Source organism: Macaca nemestrina, chromosome 1 (assembly GCF_043159975.1).
Source record: "Macaca nemestrina isolate mMacNem1 chromosome 1, mMacNem.hap1, whole genome shotgun sequence".
Taxonomy (NCBI): domain Eukaryota; kingdom Metazoa; phylum Chordata; class Mammalia; order Primates; family Cercopithecidae; genus Macaca; species Macaca nemestrina.
Window position 1 is genome coordinate 113,673,663 of NC_092125.1, and position 20,508 is coordinate 113,694,170.

General features: G+C 43.6%; 2 pseudogenes; one reads left to right on the forward strand and one right to left on the reverse strand.

Moving 5' to 3' along the window:
- Positions 1-223: 223 nt before the first annotated feature.
- On the reverse strand, positions 224-11,848 carry LOC105479079 (3 beta-hydroxysteroid dehydrogenase/Delta 5-->4-isomerase type 1-like; annotated as a pseudogene).
- A 76-nt stretch (positions 11,849-11,924) lies between these two features.
- The window catches only part of LOC105479081 (glyceraldehyde-3-phosphate dehydrogenase-like), a 32,753-nt pseudogene continuing 24,169 nt past the window's right edge, over positions 11,925-20,508 (forward strand).

Genomic DNA, 20,508 nt, shown 5'->3' on the forward strand with positions numbered 1-20,508 from the left:
ATTGTGTGCCCTCCGGTATACGATTAGGACAGAAAGCTTTTGGTTGGACCAGTGACTGCGCAGGTTTTGATGACACAAGGAAGACAATAAGTTGGGCATTGTGTGAAAGGGAGGCAGCAGGATCCGGGCTTGTGCACTTGTCACCTTCTGTATGAAGCCAGGAGGGTAGAGCTTGATAACCTCTCCTAATAATACCCACATGCACATCTTTGTCATCCTTAAATCACTGAGTCTTGGACTTCAGGTTCTCCTTGTGCCGGTCCACAAGGGAACCAACCCACTCCACGGTTTTCTGCTGGGCTTCCTCCCAGCTGTAAAGTGGCTTATATGCCAGTTCTCATTGAGCCTTCTTGTAAGAGAAGGTGACCATGCTGTTGGACAATGTCACTGTGTGGCTGTTGAAGGGCGGTCGATAAGTGTAAACTGGCCTGAGAAGGAAGCTCACTATTTCCAGCAGGAAGCCAATCCAGCACACCAGGGATAAAGGAAGGCTCCATCTGGAATCAAGGCGGAGGCCGAATTCTTTGCTCAAGGTATAATTAGGGATATCATAGCTTTAGTGAGGCCTGTCATCTAGGATGTAATAGAACTGTCCTCGGACACTTAGGGCCTTCTTGGGGCTCCACAGGACCCTCAAGGCCAGAATGTGGGCCCAGCCCACATAGACTGGGTTGGTTGTGGGGAACTTTCCAATAGTTGACAGGATTGCATTGTTTTTCAGGGCCCTATTTACATTGGCAGTAAGAAATGGGCTTCCTTCCCCATAGATATGCATTGATCTTAAGGCACAAGGGTACAAGGTGCCAGCATTTTTCAGAGTCTGCACATTAACCGCCAGCACAGCCTTCTCAGCAAGTTTTTTGCTGTATGGATATGGAGCGGGCTCTGTGTTTTCCAGAGGCTCTTGTTCATGTTGATTCTGGACAATCTTTTTGTAGGAGTTGGGCCAGGCTACCTGTATGTTGGTAGTGTGGATGAAGACTAGCACACTAGCTTGGACACAGGCCTCCAACAGCTGTTGAGTACTTGTCCATGAGGAGCATGCTGTCAATGTCAGGAAATATCCCTAAGGGGGGCTAACCACGTGAACAGATCCGTGTGTCTCACTCCCCACTCCCAAGTTCAGTAGTTGTAATAGACTCGAGGTGCATTCTTCAGTGGATCTGACTGAGACTGGGTCATGCTACAGCCATAGGAAAAACACAAAAACGAAAAGAAACTGACATTTGGGTTCTGGAGAGCAAGAATTTCTAGACTTTGGGGTTTCATGGACATGTGTGTGTGTGCTTGTGTGTGTACCATGATTTTGGAAAAGGAACTATATAAAGGGACCTATATAAAGTTATCACTTTATATTTTGCCAAGAAAAGATATTGAAAAATAATAATTTGTTATCAATACCTTTGAAAATAGATCATTTAAAATCTAAAAAATCAGAAGGCTATACTATGAGAATACAGACAGTCCCAGTCCTTAGGCACAAAGAGGCAGTGGAAGAATTCACATCACACACACACACATTCACAGTTGTATATAGGCAATATACCTCTTAAATATACATGAAATTGTTGATATTTATTACCTTTTGTTGAGGACTAATAAAACTTTGTCACAAGGACCATCCCTGGAGTCACTGAGCAAACGGTGAGTTATGGGAACATGCTGGAAACCCACACTCTTTTCCTGATTGTGAGTTCCCTGGGAAAGATGCTTCCAATTCTGGCTGTGACTCTGTTTACCTGGTAATGCATAGTGGGGTGACAAACCTTCCTTTAAACCCTGCACCAGCATTTCCTGTGGAGTCTGGTGGAGGACTGGGGAGGGAGTGTGCCCTCTGCTTGTAACATCTGCACTGGGAGGACCTGGCAGCCTCCACTGAACTGTGTGGAAGCGAGGTATCTGGTGTGCCTTCCCTTGAAGAAGGAAGAAATTTCCTAGGCAAAAGATTGTTATTATTATTATTTTAATTCTTGGCCCCTTCTCTGTGGAATTTGGGTTTCTGGAGAGACAGCCTTATGTTCTCAAAAATTAATCTGGTGGCAGAGAAAATTTATAGTTAGTTTACCTTCAAGGGGGAATTGACCAACATTGTGAAGTATTTTCTAAGCCTGGGAGTGACAATGGTTTGAGGAAACAGATGCCTCTAACACTTCCCTATCATTTCACATCCCCTGTTGTTGGGAGCTGTGGAGAGTAAGAATTAAAATGAAAAACTGGTTACTCTTAGCACCCTCCTTGCACTGTAGGGGTACTTAGAGGTATGGCTAACCAGAAACTGGAAAGGTTTTTTTTTTTCTTTTTCTTCCTTTCTTTCTTTTTTTTTTTTTTTAAATATGGTGCTGGAGACCCAAAAGCAATTAGTTTTGTTAGAAAACGCATCAGAGTAGATTGAATTTGGAGGGCCAGGCCAGCAGTTGTGTACTGTGGTGCTTAAGAGACTGGGCTCTGGGAATCAGCAGGTGAGACTGCATGGAAAGATTCCTTAAGGAAATGTGTCTGAATTTAAAGTAGGTTGGTAAGTCGCAATTCGGAAAGACCACCAAGCATTTAAGGAATGAGGACTGAATGAGAGTGCATTTTGAGCACCTTACAGAAAATAGCTCGGTAATAGTAGCCCCTGTGGTGAGCTGAAGAAACCGTATTCTGGATACTGGGCAACTCTTATTGTTAAGAAAATATTGTGAGAAAGCATGTACTGGATAATTCTGTTCTGATAGATCTCTGTGAACCAGCTTTGCTAGTTCTCTCGAGAGAATTTCTTTGACGTGGTCAGGACAGCTCTGTATGTTCTTGATATGGAAGTGGTTGGAAGGGAAGAGCATGATCCCTTTAAATGATATGGAAGGGGAGAAGGGAAGTGCTGGGTAGAGGAGGGTGTGGTTCCTGACTAGGGCTCCGACTCCACAGACCTAGGTGAGGTCTTGCATTTGCATTTCCCAAATGTTGCATTTCCCAAGACTGCCGTGGCCTGCTATGTCCCCGTTCTGTGCCTATAAAAACCCCTAAGACCCTAGCAGTCACACACACAAGCTACTGGATGTCAAGAGCAGCAGATCAGTGGAAGAAGACAGAAGGGGCTAGATGTGGAATGGAGCACATCAGTGGAGGAACACACAGGCAGCTGGATGTCAAGAGGAATGCACCAACTGGCAGAACAATGCAAAGTTTGGCCTGTGTGGTCGGAGACGAGTTGAGATATTGAGTAGCCAACTTCCAGGGAAAACTAGCCCCTTCCGGATTTCCCCATCTGCTGAGAGCTACCTCCACTCAATAAAACTTTGCACTCATTTTCCAAGCCCAGGTGTGATCTGAGTCTTCTGGTACACCAAGGCAAGGACCTGTTATACAGAAAGCCTTCTGTCTTTGTGACAAGATAGAGGGTCTAACTGAGTTTGTTAACATAAGCTGCCTATAGACAGCAAAACTAAATGAGCACCCTGTAACACACGCCCAGTGGGACTTCAGGAGCTATAAACATTCACCCCTAGTCACTGCCATGGGACTGGAGCCCCACAGCCTTCCCATCTTCATGCTTCTTTAGAGATTTGAACAGTGGGGCACTGAAGAAGCAAGCACACCCCATCCCATGCCCTGCAAGAGGGACAAGAGAATTTTTTTCATTTCTACTGGGGGCTCATCCAGGCTCTCAGGAAGATGAGTGTGAGCAAATGCAAACCTCTATGGTCTACCTTTCTTCCAAAACCCTGCCACCTCTCTCTCTTTCCTGTGGGTAAGATGCTCTGTTACTTTTTTCTCTTTTTCCCTCTCCCACAGTTTGAAATCTCTTATCTCTTTCTTTATAATGTTAAGGGTTTTGCTACAGGCTATGGCAATGTTACTAAATGTAATGAGCTTTAGACTCAGACACCTAAGGTGCAAATCAGACGAATTGTTCCTAAAGGTGCCATGTATGCCTCCATGATGACAGCTACAGGCATGCATGGCTCAGGGCACCTTCTGTTACTCTTTCCCCTCCCAGTTCAGGAACATGGGCATGCCCACAGCAGGCAAAGGCTGAGCCTAACAGCGACAAGTTGGGGCGGGAGAAAACCAGAGGTAGCTGGGACCCCACAGGGCCAAGGAATGGACACATTTCTCACTTGCTGTGCCAATGGGACCTTTCCTCCCCTGGCCAAGGAATTTAACCTGGTCTGAACCAGGGGAAAGTTATAAGGATTAAAGGGGCCCACTTGCACTAAGCAAAGGTTTCTTCCCCTAGAATCCCCCACTTTTTTGTCCCTTTAACTGTTTTTCTCTTTTTTCCTTTTGTAGGTGAGAGGGGCCCCCCTCTGACTCTGTTTCTGATAGAGAAGTTAATGGAGGGGTGACCCCTGCTGGCTGAAAACTGCAAATTCAGCATGGCTCATGGATACGAAGAGCCTCTGAAATGCCTTTTCAGTCCTAAACTCAATTCCAAGCTTCATGCTTAGACTCCAGAAAGAAAAAACAGGTGAGGGATCCAAAGCCAGTCAACAGGTACAGTGTAAATGGGCAGGACCAATTCCTGCTGAATGAACCCCACTCCACAGAAGGAGGCCATGCTTCATGGCATAAACAGATCCAGGGAACTCAAAGTTTGCCAACAGTAGGGAGGAATGGATGCATAGGCAAGGGCAGGTAATTCCTACTCTCTAGGCTTTCCCTGCCTTACGAGGACACACCACATTGGTATCTATGGCCAGCACCTGCCAAGGTCACTGAGTCTCAGGAATAAGAGGTGGAAAGTGAAGGGAGGACATTCTCTTTCTCTCTCCATCACACCCTGAGTATTTTCTGAAAGAAGAAAGGAAATGATAGATGCCTCTATTCCCTGTCTTTCAGAATGGGCAACCAGTTCTCTACACCACCCCCAGCTTATATTCCTCTGGAGTGTATTGTAAACCATTGGGATTGCTTTGACCCTCAGAATCTGGAGAAAAAAAATATCTCATATCCCTCTGCACAAAGGTTTGGCCAAATTATGATTTATATGAAGGACTGACTTGGCCTCAGGAAGGGACCATTTATTTATACCATCTGGCAGTTGAAACTTTTCTGTAGATGCGAGGACAGATGGTCTGAGGCTCCATATGAGCAGGCTTTCTATACCTTGCAAGGTGATCCAGACCTTTGCTGACAATGTAGGATTGATCCAGCCCTCCTGTTTGCTATCACGGGAAAGGCTGCAAGGGGCAAGCCCATAGAGTTAAAGATAAGAATCCCAGAACCACTCCCACCAGAGAAGCCAGATCCCTTCAGCCCTGCTCCTCTGTGTTCACCCTGACCTCCCTATCCAGCTTCAAAGCCCCTCCTAGAAATCCTCACCCTAAACAAGCCCCAGTCTCACTCTTGCCCCTCCAACAGATGCCCAGTGAATTTGGGCTCAGTAAGTTCCAGGTCTCCTTCTCCCACAGGACTTAAAGCAAATTAAGGGGATATTAGGAAGCTTTCAGATGACCCTGATAGATACATAGAGGCTTTCTAAGATTTCACCCAAATATTTGAACTCTCCTGGAGAGATCTTATGTTACTTTTGAATCAGACCCTGACAGATACTGAGAAACAGGCCACTGTGCAAGTAGCAGAGAGATTTCGGGATGAGCTTTGTATCACATATAATGTCAGGGAAAGGAGTGAATATTATCCAACTGAAAGAGAAGCAGTACCAGTGAGTAACCCTACATGGGATCATAATGATGAGATGGAAGACTGGAAAATGAGACACTTTCAGGTGTGAATAATGGAAGGTTTATGTAGAACTAAGACTAAGCCTCTCAATTATATCAAGTTGTCCATGATTGACCAAGGATTTGATGAAAATCCCACTGGAAAGGCTAAGTGAGGTCTTAGTAATGCACGCCTCTCTATCTCCTGCTTCAGCCAAGAGACATCTAATTCTAAACGATAAATTTATTACTCAGGCAGCTCCTGACATCCGGAGGAAGTTGCAGAAACAGGCCCTGGGACCAGGTAGTACATTAGAGGAGCTCCTGAAAGTGGCCATCTCGGTCTTTCACAATAGAGACAGAAAGGTCCAGGAAAGAGAGAGGAGATACAGGAAAAAAACCAAAACTTTTAATGGCCTTGGTGCAAGTCCACAAACCCCAGAATTCCCGGAGTGCACCTGTCAACTGCTGAAGATATACCAAGAACAGTTATGTCTCTTCTAAAGTTTAACCAGTCCAGGGTGAAACAGATCAGGGTACAATGTTGTTAGTACATTTTACATTTTGTCTCTGTAATGTTTAGCACTAAATTCTTTCTTTGTGTAATACACATGTTTAACCCATGCATACTTAACCTTATAAAACTTGTTTTTTCTCCCTAGGAACCAACAAATCCCAAACAGTAAGGCAACTGGAGCCTCAGAGGATGGCTCCCCTTTGCTAGGAACCCTTAGATAGACCCCTGGAAAGAATCTGACTGCTGTTTTTCCCCAAAACAACACCTCCTGTCAGCAGGAGGCAGCTAACACTGGTAATTGTCCATATTCTAACGGCAGTTAGATGTACCTCTTCAGAGGGGGGATATGATACAGAAGCGCCATAAAGGGAAAAGCATGGTCCCTTTAAATGATATGGACTGGGGAAAAAGACGTGCTGGGTAGGAGGGAAGGGGAGGGAGGGAGTGGTCTGTGGCTAAGACTCCACCCCCATAGACCTATGTGAGGACAGGCATTTTCTGCCCAAATATTTCATTTCCCAAGGCCACCCTGGTCTGCCACACCCCCATCCTGTGCCTGTTAAAAAGCCCCAAGATTCTAGCAGGCACACGCAAGCTGCTGGACGTCAAGAGGAGCAGATCAGGGAAAGGAGACAGAAGCAGCTAGATGTCGAGGGAAGCACATCAGTGAAGGAACACAGGGCAGCTGGACGTCAAGAGGAATGCACTGACCAGCAGAAGGATGCAGAGTTTGGCCAAGCAGTTAGAGAAGAGTCAGGCCATTGAGCAGCAGACTCCAGGGGGAAAACCATGATTTTCTGGCTTCCCCCATCTGCTGAGAGCTACCTCCACTCAATAAAAACTTGCACTCATTCTCCAAGCTCAGGTGTGATTAAATTTTTCTGGTACACTAGGAGAAGAACCCAGGATATACAAAGCCTTTTGTCCTTGTGACAAGGTAGAAGGTCTAAGGTCTAACTGAGCTGGTTAACACAAGCTGCCTATAGATGGCAAAACTAAAAGAGCAAAACTAAAGGAGCACCATGTAACACACGCCCACTGGGGCTTCGGGAGCTGTAAACATTCACCCCAGACACTGCTTTGGTGTTGGAGGCCCCCAGCCTGCTCGTCTCTATGCTCCCCTAGAGGTCTGAGCCGGGGCACTGAAGGAGGGAGCCACACCCCCATCACACACACTGTGAGGGGGACAGGGATTTTTCCCATTTCATGATCATCAGCCTACAAACAAGGTTTAAAATGATGACTATGGTGGCACCTGGCAGGTTTGATTCTGGCCCACAGAGGCAAGGCAAGGCAAGGGGTGGCTGGATATCAAGAGTCTGAAGTCAGAGTTTAGTTGACTTTTGATTGGAGCTACAGTGGAAAGAGTGTCCACAGCCTTTGGAGTCACACAGGGGTGAGTTTAAAGTCTAACTCTCCTACTTACTTACCTGGGAGGCCTTGGACTGGTTACTTGCCATCTCTCAGCCCTAGTCTTCTCATGTAACAAACTGAAGGTAGCAGCTTTGAACTCCCCCAGTTGGTAGTGATTAGCAGAGACACTTGGCCCAGAGCACAGCAGGTATTCAGTGGAGGGACTTCTCTTCCTTCATTGTTTATCTTTCTCATCCTTGTTTGCCCCACCTTGCTCCATCTCCTCCTCAGGCTACTGTACCTTTCACATTGAAGTTCATGATAGACTCTCTGTGAGTGACACCAAAGATGTCAATGATAGAGGCAGTGTGGATGATGACCGAGATGTCCTGGCAGGCTCTCTTCAGGCATGACTCATCCAGAATGTCTCCTTCTAGCATTGTCAGCTTAGTCTTGTTCTGGAGCTCTGCAAGAACACAGGTCAGGTCCTTGGAAGGGTTTCCGAATCTGGCTTCAAAGTTTCCTGATAAAGGTGATGTTACATAGGTGTTCGGGGATGGTTAGAGTTGGGTTGTTAGAGTGGAGGGTGTACGTTCCATGGAAGGAACAAGTAAGCAAAGACACAGAAGTCAGCCTGTTTAGCAATTTATTGGGAAAGAGCAAACATCTGTTTCTACCCCATCTCATTTCAGAAAAGTAATCTAAGCAATGAGCTGTCAGCTGTTCTTGGAATATAAGCATTGCTAGGATCACGGGAGACTCACCAAAATTTTTAAGGGGAGTAGGGTGATTGTGGAGAGTTGGGTGTAAGAGGGAAAAGTTTGAATTTAATTCTGTAGGTAATGCAGAATCATGATTTTTGGTCTCCAGCACCATGTCAAAGAAAACCCCTTATTTATATTTGGAATAAGTAGAGAAGCAGGCCAGGGGTGGTGGCTCACCCCTGTAATTCCAGCAATTTGGGAGACTGAGGCAGGTGGATTGCTTGCATCCAGGAGGTCAAGACCAGCCTGGACAACCTGGTGAAACCCCCTCTCTACTAAAAATACCAAAATTAGCCAGACTTAGTGGTGAGTGCCTATATTCCCAGCTAATAAGAAGCCTGAGGTAGGAGGATGGATGGAGCCCAGGAGGTGAAGGTGGCAGTGAGCAGAGATCATGCCTCTGGACTCCAGCCTGGGTGGCACAGTAAAATCCTGTTTCAAAAAGAAAAAGAAAAACAGAAGCAGAATTGTAGTGTAGGAAGTTAACCCTGCCTCAAGGATATAAAATGGACTGGTATAGGGGATATGAGAAAGCCAGGTGATCAAGAGATTAATCAGAATGTCTGTGCCAAAGTTTAGATGAGGGCTGGAAGCAGGGTCCAGCAGTGGAAGCAGAGGAGGGGAGAGATACACCAGGTTGGAATTTCAGACCTTAACTTGATGGTCCTGGTACCTGTTGGAGCTGGGCTGAGAGGAAAAGGAGAAGATAAAATCACCCCCACAGTTTCCTGCTCAGGCAACTGAGAGGAGAGTGGAGCCATTATTAGGGAATTGCAGAAGAGTTTAAATAATGAATTCTATTGAAAATTCTTATTGGATATTATCAAAAGCAAGTAGCAATGCTGAAAATGAGTTAGTCACCAGTGGACTAACATCTAGCTGTGTAGCCCAGGGCAGCAGTTACAACATTGATGTCTTCAGGCTCCTCTGAAATCCACAGGTAGTGATGCTGCCAGTAAAGTTGTCACCTGGAATTAGCCCACAAAATGAACATCATGCTACATGGAGCTCAGATAAATACTCTACACTCATTTGTGCTTTATAATCTGCATACGGCTCACAGCTTGCTTCTTTCCTTTTACTGCTATCTCATGAGGCAGCTATTCTGAGTCCCATTTTATTGGTGAGGAAACTGAGGCTCAGGTTAAGGCACAGATTAAAAGTCACGTTTCTAGTGAAGGCTCAAAGCTGCCCACCCCACCTCCAAGTCTTGCACCCTGTACACCGGGTGCAGCACTAGCTGTTTAGAATCAACTTTTCTGAGAAAGAGTAAGAATAAGTCAGTTTAACTGAAATTGGCAACAAAGGCCAAAGAACAGTGAGAGTAAAATTCAGAGTGAAAAATTCAAGGCTGGAGAAATTCCTTTCTGCGGTACAGGCGGGACCATTTACTCTCCTGATGCCTCTGCCTTGTTTTGTCTACTCCCAGCCCCTTCCCACTGTCAGGCAACTCCAAGGAGGCCCTGCAATGGGGGAGGCAGGGAAGAGGCTGCTGGGGAGGACATGGGTAACAGACTGAGAATGGAATTTTCCCTGGTTGTATTTCCACCTCTGCACTTCCTGCTCCCTTCCTCTGCTTCCCATTTGCTGCCGACTTCAGACAGACCGGCTCAAAGGAATTGCCTTTTCAAAGCTGAAGAAGTCTAAAGCCAAGAGAAAATCACTCTTCCCCAACGAGTTCACAGGGAACTAAAGAGACCAGGAAAGGGGACTTTGTGGATGGAGCCATAGCTCCCTCGTTCCCCAAGCTGCTAGACGAACTATTGCTTAAGAGCACAGATGCTGCACTAGACTACAAGGGTTCAAATCCAACTTTGCCATGTTCTAACTGCAGGACATTGGACAAGTGCATTAACCTCTCTCTGACTGTTTCCTCATCTGTAAGAAAGGAGGATAATAATATTAACTATCTCATAGGGCTGTTATGAGAAGCAAATGGGTGGGCACATGCAAACCATGTAGAACAGTGCCTGGCACAGAAAAAACATCAAAAGCATTCTCTGTTTTTATCTTCATACAGTCTTCTGCCCATCCATTCTAGCCCCTGCATTTTCACCACAGGGAATTGTTCCTCTAGGCTGAGCATTGCTTTTTCTTTGTATTAACTGTTAGAGTACAAATGTTGGTGAGACATAAGGATTACAATCATTTAAAATTGGTCAAGTGTTAATATGTGTTTATCAAAGACACCTTTAGAACAGAGGGTGGAGGAAATCAGAAGAGGTCAGAGAAGAGCGAAAGAAGAGTAGAGTGCTGGGTGTGGTCCCTGAATGCTGTCAAGGGGGGACTTTTCTGTGGGCAGGGCATGACCTTCTGCACAGTCAGAGCCCACATGTAGACACACAGTCCTCCCAATCCCATGGGATGGGGAGGAGGACAGGGAATTGGGCACACAGGGAGGCAAAGGGAGAGATTGAAGACCCACTTTGCCAAGCATCAGCCCCAGGGCCAAGTGAAGCCACTGGATGAAGCTTTGGTCTGAGCTCTGCTACACATTAATCAGATGACCTTGGCAAGTCGCTTTATGTTTCTGGACCTTGATGATGCATTCATTGTCCACTTGGATGTCACCCCTTTTCTACCTTCCTCATAGTGTTATTTGCATAAGGAGTTGCTACAACAAATTCTGCAGTTTTTTTTTTTTCCAGAGAAGGGTGGTATTGAGCAACACAGACAAATGGTTTTTAAAAAGCCATATATGAGAAATGAAAATGAGGCATGTCTGGTCTCATACTGCCTCTTACTCTGTCTCTGCTCTGTGCTGTGCACTTGTGCATACTACCTCTCACTGATGCTCTCTCTCTCACTCTTTCTCATTCATTCTCTGTCTTTCTCATTTTCTCTCTCTGATTTTTCTCTCCCCTTCATTTTCTCTCTCTTTCTCACTCTCTGATACATACACACAGGCACACATGCACACACACACACGCTTAAACACTCATCTTTACCTTCACTTCCTTTTATTTTACTTCCACTAAAGATGCTGAGGATGCTACAAAACAAAACAAAGCTCAGGGCGGTCCAGAGAGGCAGGGACCCACTGGTGAGGTCTCCAGGTACATGTTGTCCTTTATGAATGTTGTAAAGCAATTGCCAAGACAAAAAGCTTCAGAGCATAAAAGAGTTGTAGACAAGAAAGATAACTGATGTGGGATTTTCTAGATGAAAAGAAAAGGGACCTGGAGGCTGAGGTGGCTGCCTCTCAAGTTCCGCGTCAGGGCCAGAATCCAGTCTCTGGACAGCCCGTCCAGTATCTTTCACACTATGCCATTTTATACTATTTAATTTTCTTTTTTTGATGACTTTGGATGTGGGATTGGCTTAGATTTGGCTACAACTTTCCATAACTTGCCAGAAAAGCTCCACCTCCCCACACCTATGCAGGGTTTAAAATGGAACCACACACCCACGACTCAAGTTTACTTACTAGAAAAATCCTCCCTCAGTCCTGGTCTGAAGGCCTTGTCCAAGGCCCTGATCTCCTTCAGCTCCTTCTTCACCAAGAGGCAGACGATCCTCTGACCCAGAAACCCTCCTGCTCCTGTCACAAGGCAGCTCCAGCCCGTCATGGCCAATCCAAGATTTCAGGAAACCCTTGCCAGGAAATAGAAGATGCTGCAGAGCAGATCTTATTCTAGGGTGACCATGGAGAGGACTAGAAACAGAGGTAAAATGGTTATAGACTTGCACAGATGCCTTGTTTTCCTCCACCCTGTTTTTTTGCAAAACTTCCATGTCCCCACCACTGCCAAGAGTAGCTGAAAGAAAATGAAAAAGCTCTAACCATTAGTTAAAGGGTTAAAAGCTGGACAGAAGAGTCAGGGTGCTGGTCACTTCATCCCCTAAGGCAGCCCTGGAGCTTTATGCTCTGTGGCTCCTGGCTTGCCCCTTATCACTCTGAACTGCCACATACTCATTGCTCCCACCTCCTCAAGCATTCTTTTTCTCAGAAGAATAGTGACCTTTAGGTTAAATCTCTAATTCTTCCCAGGAACAGGAGGAGAAATCCAATCCTAAGGCTACTCTTCGAAAAGGAGTAAGTGGTAAAGTGTGTGGTAAAGAGTCTGTGGAAAAGACTGTGGTAAAGAGTCTTAGGCTTAGCCTTAACAGGACACTGGTCAGTTGATACCAGCTGTCTGGGATCTGCAATCTGTGAAGTTAAACTAGACTGGGAGAAATCTCCAAGTGCAATGCGAACTTTGCCTTTGTGCAGTAAATATGTTTGGAGGGAAATCCATATGAGCCCATTATTTCCTGTCTGAGTGGCATTTGAAATGTTGCTGCTGTCTTGCAAAGTTTAGAAATTTGCAATGGTGGTATCTCCAATCACTTAGTTTTATGTGAGGTGACTTTCTTTCCTACTGAATACATCCAAAACCTCAATTGAAATTTTTCCCCTGAAGAGCTCTGGGTTGCTAGATGAAGAACATCATTGAAGGAAAGCTATCTATTGGTAACTGCTTAATAATATGGCCTGTACCACAAGAGTGGAGATTTGTAGTTGTTTGCCCCAATAACTCTTGTCATAGATGTTTGAATGTATCCCATATTTTTGACTGCAAAACCATTTTCAGCAAATTCCTGAACTGAACATGCTGTGAGTGCTGCTGAAGCCTATGCATTAGAACTGCCTGAATTTACCCACCATAAGCTCCCGAGACACTTTATTTTCTTAAAAAAATGTAATTTATATTCATTAAACTGCCCAGATCTCAAGTGTTCAGTTCAGTGAAACTTGACAGTTATGTATGCCCACATAAGTACCACCCAAAAAAACAGAGGTCATTTTCTTCTTGGAAAGAAGTTCTTAGTTAATTCCTCGCACTGTACCCAACCTACTTGGTAGGCAACTACTTTCTGATTTTTATTCTTATTTTATTCCCATCTTTTCCTAGTTTTTTCTTTTAAGATTTCTGTGGTTCTGGATATATATTTAAATACAAAATCATTCTGAAATGAAGTTTTGTACATGGAGTACAGAAAACTTGACCACTGATTGTCTCTATTGTTTGCTCATTTTTTATTTCATGATTTTCCTTATTATTGGCTTATAATTATTAACTTTGGGTTTATTTTGCTCTTCTTTTTCAGGGTTCTTATGATGAAAGCATAGATAATTGACTTTACTCCTTTGCTCATTTCCACCACAGGCATTTAAAGTTGTCAGTCTCTCTCTAAGCACTATGTCAGCTGCGTCCCACATTTTGAGGTGCTGGGTCATCATCACTCAGTTAACGATGTTTTAAACTTTTTCTTGTGAGTTCGTCTATGACCAAAGTGTTATTTAGAGTATGTTGCTTGTTTTCTAAGATTGGGGGCTTTCTAGATATCTTTTATTTATTTATTTATTCATTTATTTATTTATTGAGGCAGAGTCTAGCTCTGTCCCCTGGGCTGGAGTGCAGTGGCAAGCTCCGCCTCCCGAGTTCACGCTATTCTCCTGCCTCAGCCTCCCGAGTAGCTGGGACCACAGGCACCCGCCACCGCGCCCGGCTAATCTTTCTATTTTTAGTAGAGACGGGGTTTCACTGTGTTAGCCAGGATGGTCTCGATCTCCAGACCTTGTGATCCGCCCGTCTCGGTCTCCCAAAGTGCTGGGATTACAGGCTTGAGCCACTGTGCCCGGTGCTCTAGATATCTTATTGCTACAGATTTCTAATTACATACTATTGTGGCCATAGCATATACTCCATATGATTTTGATTCTTGGATGTATATTGAGACTTATTTTATGGTGCAGCAAATAGTCTATGTTGGTGAAAATGCCATAAGCACGTGAAAAGAATGCTTTTTGCAGTTGCTGGAAATAATACTCGACAAATGGTTTGGTTTGAAACCCCACTCTGGGTTTTGCCCACCTCCTGTGTTGTAGACATTCATCTGCTACTTGGGACCTGACTACCAATGCTTCAAACCCACTTGCCTAGGAAAGGTTGGTCCTGTGCTGCAAGATGTAGTAGCTAGTTCTCTGAAGTTATCGGAACTAGCTACAGGCCCTGGGTCTTGCTGAGACTTGTGGAGCGCTATCTGAAATCACCCAGGTGCATCGCATGCCTTTGTCTGCTGTATCAGGTGCTGGAATGCATCTTATGTATCCCCCATCGCCCTAAGGGTGGGGCCGGTCATTCCCTCAGCTGTTGGGAGTTCTGGAGGCTGATAGATTTCAGCCAGTGTCTCTTGGAGTCTCTGAGTGGAAGCAATAAATATAAGCCCTAAAGAAAGTGAGAAATTAAACAAAAGGCAAGACTGATGGGGCCCACACTACTGAACTTTTTTGTTTTTAAACAGCTTACTAAGGTATAATTGACATATCGTAACATTCACCTTTTTTAAGTGTAGAGTTCGATTATTTTTAGTAAAATTTTAGACACGTATGACCATCACCATGCTCCTGTTTTGCAACATTTCTATCATTCCTAAAACATCCCTCATGCTTATCAGTTGCCACCTTTTATTCCCACTCCCCAACTCAAGGCAACCCGTAATTGGCTTTCTGACTCTAGAGATTTGCCTTTTCTGGACACCATATAAATGGAATCATGCAATATGTGCTCTTTTGTATCTGTCTTCTTTCACCTAACTTAATACACTTTTGTGGTTTATCTATGTTGTAGCACATATCAATATTTCATTAGGTGTCAAATCCTATTAAATTGTATTGATAATTCCCATTTGTTTGTTCATTCACCTGTTGATCAATATTTGATATGTTTCCACTTTATGGACTATTATGGATAAAGCTGCTATGAATATTCACATTCATGTGTTGTGTGGACATAGGTTTTTATTTCTTTTGGGTAAAGAACTAGGAGTGAAAGTGCTAGGTCATATGGTAAATGTATCTTCAAAGTTTTTAAGAAACTGCCAAACTGGTTTTCAACATGACTACATGTCCCATCAACAAGGCATGAGTAGTTTCATTTTTCCACATCATTGTTTTTTCACTTCCTCCAGTTGTTTCTATCCTTCTTTTATATTATAGCATTCTAGCGGGTAAGAAGTGGTGTCTCATTGTAGTTTCGATTTGCATTTCCCTGCTCACTGATGATGCTATCTTTTCTTGTACTTTATTGGCCATTCCTACACCTTTTTGGTGAAATGGCAATTTATATATTTTGCCCATTTATAAAATTAGGTTATTTATCTTTTCATTGTTTAGATGTAAGTGTATTTTATACCCTGGATATAAGTCCTTTATCAAACATATGATTCGATTTTTTTTTCTCAGTCTGTGGCTCATCGTTTCATTTTCTTTTGATGTCTTTAAGTGCAACATTTTTAGTTTTGATCGTGTCTCATTTTTAAACTATTTTTTTAACCAGGAAAAGTTGGGTTTTTGCCTAATTCAAGATCATGAATATGCTACTCTATGTTTTCTTCTAAGAGGTGTATAATTTAGCCTTTACATTTAAGCCTATAATTTATTATGAGGGAATTTTTGTGTATGTCTGTGTTAATGGCCTGGATTCATATGGCCAATTGATTTTAACAATACTAAATTCAATGGGGAAAAGCATAGTCTTTTAACCAAGCGATAATGAGACAACTGAATTTGTCCACATGCTCAGGGAAAGTCAGCATGCTATGTCAAGTGATGCTCATCTGAGTCACCACCTATTGGCATCTGAGCGTGTGAAGAATTTCTCAGTATGATAATTATGGGTTAAATAATATGCTGTAGCTTTCTGCTTCTCCCATTTGACAGACAGTGTCATCTTTTTGTGCAGAGCCAGCCACATCCCTGAGGCACCATGGTGAAAATGAAGGCATAAGTCAACGGATTTGGCTTTATTTGGGTGCTGGGTCACCAGGGCTACTTATAACTCTGATAAAGTGAATATTGTTACCATCAGTGACCCCTTCATAGAGCTCAACTACATGGTCTACATGTTCCAGTATGAGTCCACCTATGACAAATTCCACGGGACCATCAAGGCTGAGAACAGGAAGCTTGTCATCAATGGAAATCCCACCACCATCATCCAAAAGCTAGATCCCACCAAAATCAAATAGGGTGGTTCTGGAACTGAGTACATCATAGAGTCCACTAGTGTCTTCACTGCCACGGAGAAGGCTGGGGATCACTTGCAGGGTTGAGCTAAAAGGGTCAACATCTCTGCCCCATCTGCTGATGCCACCATGTTTGTAATGGGTGAGAACCATGAGAAGTATGAAAACAGCCTCAAGAACATCAGCAATGCCTCCTGTTCCACCAACTGTATAGCACCTCTAGCCAAGATCATTCATGACAATTTTGGTATATTGGAAGGATTTGTGACCACAGTCAACACTATCACTGCTACAGAGGACTGTGGATGTCCCTTCGTGAAACTGTGGCATCATCACCACAGAGCTCTCCAGAACATCATTCTTGCATCTACTGGCACTGTCAAGACTGTGGGCAATGAGATCCATGGGCTGAACAGGAAGCTTACTGGCATGACCTTCCATGTACCCACCACCAACATGTTGGTATGGACGTAACCTGCCATCTGGAAAAACCTGCCAAATATAACATCAAGAAGGTAATGAAGCAGCATCAGAGGGTCCCCTCAAGGGCATCGTGTGCTACACTGAGTACTAGGTTGTCTCCTCCAACGTAGCCATTGACACCCACTCTTCCACCTTTGATCCTGGGACTGGCAGTGCCCTCAATGACACTTTCTCAAGCTCATTTCCTGGTATGACAATGAATTTGGCTACAGCAACAGAGTGGTGAGCCTCATGGCCCAGACGGCCTCCAAGGAGTAAGACCTCTGGACCACCAGCCCCAGTGAAAGCATGAGAGGAAAAGAGAGGCCCTCAGGTACTGGGGAGTCTCTGCCACACTCAGTCCCCCACCACACTGAGAATCTCCCCTTCTCACAGTTTCCATGCAGAATCCCTGAAGAGGGAGGGGCCTAGGGAACCCTACCTTGTCCTGTACCATCCATAAAGTCCCCTGTATGTACTAGGCCAACAAAATGCTATATTAGGAAAACTCACAAATATTACTGATCAGAAAAAGATTAGACAGCATGATTTCTCTATCCTATTTTATGCTAAGGCATAAATGGTCAGGAAATGCTGGGCTCACAATGGAAGTCTGCATTCCAGTATAGGAACACTGGTCTCCCTTATTATAACTTTTTTTTTTTTTGTCATGTAAGCACAAGGACACAGCTTTAACAATGGAGGAACACACAGGCTGTTTGTGTGAAACAGTCTGGATTTAGGTGCCAACTGTTCACAAGATTGTCTGGGAAACTCAACTGCCCAGCATCTAGAGTCCTTGGGCCTCATGCAAAGAGTTTCCATTTTCTTAGGGGAGAAAGCCACCCATTGTACAGGGAGCTATAGTAGGCATAGCCCCTCATGTTGGGAAAAGGAAATCCCTCTTCTAGGCCAGCTTATTAAATTCCTGGGTTACTTTAGGATAATTACACCCCTTGTGTTATAGTCCTAGAGAGGTCAATTTGGACATGAGTAACATAGAATAATTTTTAAAGGCACAGGAGTAGATGAAATAAGCTATGGTAAGAATATTCATGGATAAAGGGGAAAGTTCCTGGACTGAATCCTGGAATAGATACATCAACATTTAGAAGTTGAACAGAGAAGAAGGGACCAGCTAAATATACTGAGTAGGAGTTGGTAGCAGGTAGGAGGAAAATTAGGAGAAGATGGCCTTGTAAAAGTCAAGCAAATAAAGTGTTTCAGGAAGAGTGTGGGCCACTATGTTGGATGCTGCTGATGTATCAAATGCAATAGGAAAATGACTGATTATTGATTTTGACAACATCTTAAGTAATTTGGTACGAGAAATTTCCAGGAACTGTTGGGTTGAAAGTTCAATTGGAAAGTCCAAACCACAATTCATCTGTGTGTTGAGGAATAGAAAAAATGTGTAGAGAGTGACTATTAATAAACTGCTGTACAAGAAGTTGTGCCATGAAGATCTCAGTAAAAAGGTGTTACAGCCAGTGGAGTTAAGAGTTTGTTTTTGTTGTGTTGTCTTAAAACTGGACTGCTGCCTTTATGAATCCTCAGCACCTTGTACAGAGCAAATGTTCAAACATTTTTGAGTGTTTGACTCGATAAAGCACCTGTGTCTCATGCATCTTTTTATCACCATAAGAATTTGCACAACATCTGACACGTAATATAAACTTAATAAATGTTTATTGAATAATGAAAGGAAGGATGAGTGAACAATCAAGGACTCTTGAATGTCTTAGTGCTTCTGGGACCACTGCCCAGGCCAAAGCTGTTTGCCAAGGAGAAGCAATTTTCCTCCCATCTAAAACATGGATATGAGTAGGATCCCAGGTATTTGAAGGATACTTGAAGAGTCAGTTTTCAGAAGTAAGGAAAAATGGGCCATCCCCTCCACCATACAGGGAGAGCTGGGGGCAGAGCTTTTGGTTTATACGAGCTCAACTTGGCTGTCTTTCCCAGCAAGGCCTTTAGAGTGAGGAAGGAGAAGGCTTTAGCAAAATCTCTTTTCCATGTCCTACTTAATTCTCTGTTTGTCAGTTATTTTGGGAAGGTCACATAGATACCATTCAACAAGGTGCTCCAGAGGATGACAATGATGATATGGTAGCCAGCCTCTAAGGTGACTCCAGTGATTTCTACTTCTTCGTATTCAGTCCCTTGTGTGTGGGCTGACCCTAGTAACTTGCTTTTAATCAGTATGATAAGACAAAAATGATAGAATGTTATTTCCACGATTAGGTTAGAAAAGATTGTTACTTCTGTCTTGATTTTACATTTCCTGTTTCTCATTGGGCTGGATGAAGCAAGTTGCCATACTGGAGAGGACAATATGGCAATGAACTGAGGGCAGCCAACAGTCAAAGGGGAACTGAGGTTCTTGGTCCAATAAGTTTCGAGGAAGTGAATCTTCCAACAACTGTGTAAGTGAGCTTGAAAGTAGATATTTCCCTAGTTGAGTCTTCTGAGGAAATCAGAACTTTGTGCCACTCCCAGAGTTCTTGGAACTCCGATGTTTAAGAAAAAAAAAAAATGCCAGGCACAGTGGCTCACACCTGTAATTCCAGCATTTTGGGAGGCCATGGTAGGTGGATCACCTGAGGTCAGGAGTGTGAGGCCAGCGTGGCCAACATGATGAAACCCCATCTCTACTAAAAATGCAAAAAAATTAGGTGGGCGTGGTGGCACGTGCCTGTAATCCCAGCTTATTGAGGCAGGAGAATTGCTAGAACCCAGGAGGCAGAGGTTGCGGTGGGCCGAGATTGTGCCATTGCACTCCAGCCTGGGTGACAGAGGGAGACTCCATCTCAAAAAAAAAAAAAAAAAAAAAGAAAGAAAAGAAAAAGGTAGACTGTCATACTTTCAACAAGCTACCTTCTTTCCTTGGGGATTTCTCTTGCATTACAAAGAATATTCACCCTTAGTTAAACTCAGTTTGAAAACTACAAGTGGTTTGGCAAATGTTAGATTCACTGAAGTTTGTATGTGTTGGGGAAGATGTGGGGAGACAGGCGTGTTATTTGTGGAAGTGTAAGTTTATGCAAATTTTTGGTGAGTATTTGACAAAATATTTTAGACTTTCACACACTTGACCCAGCAAGTTCACTCCAGATATTTATTTTAAGGAAAAATCAGTTGAGATCAGACCAAGAGGTCATATGGGACATCTCCTTGCATATAGAAAGCTCTACATATGAGCTCTAATATATTAATTGAGTCCTTCACTATATCTAAGATGCTTTACTTATATTTTCTCATTTAATTTTTAAAGTAGACTTTATTTTCTATAACAGTTTTAGCTTCACAACAAAATTGAGGGAAAGTGCAGAGAGTTCTCATATACTCCCACTCCCACATATACACAGACTCCCCCACTATCAACATCCTGCACCAGAATGGTACATTTTGTACAATCAGTTGATTTGCACTGACATATCTTTATCACTCAAAGTCCACAGTTTACTCTTGGTCTTGCACATTCTCTGAATTTTGACAAATGTATACTGACATGTAAACACCATTTTAGTATCATCTGTCCTGAAAATCCTCTGTGCTCTGCCTATTCATCCCTATGTACATCTTCACTCCTACAGCCATTGACTTTTTACTGTCTCCAAGGTTTTGCCTTTTCCAGAATGTCATGTATTTGGAATCACACTGCATGTAGCCTGTTCATTTTGGTTTCTTGCATCTAGTAATATACATTTATGTTTCCCCCATGTCCTTTTATGGCTTGATAGCTCTTACTTTTTTA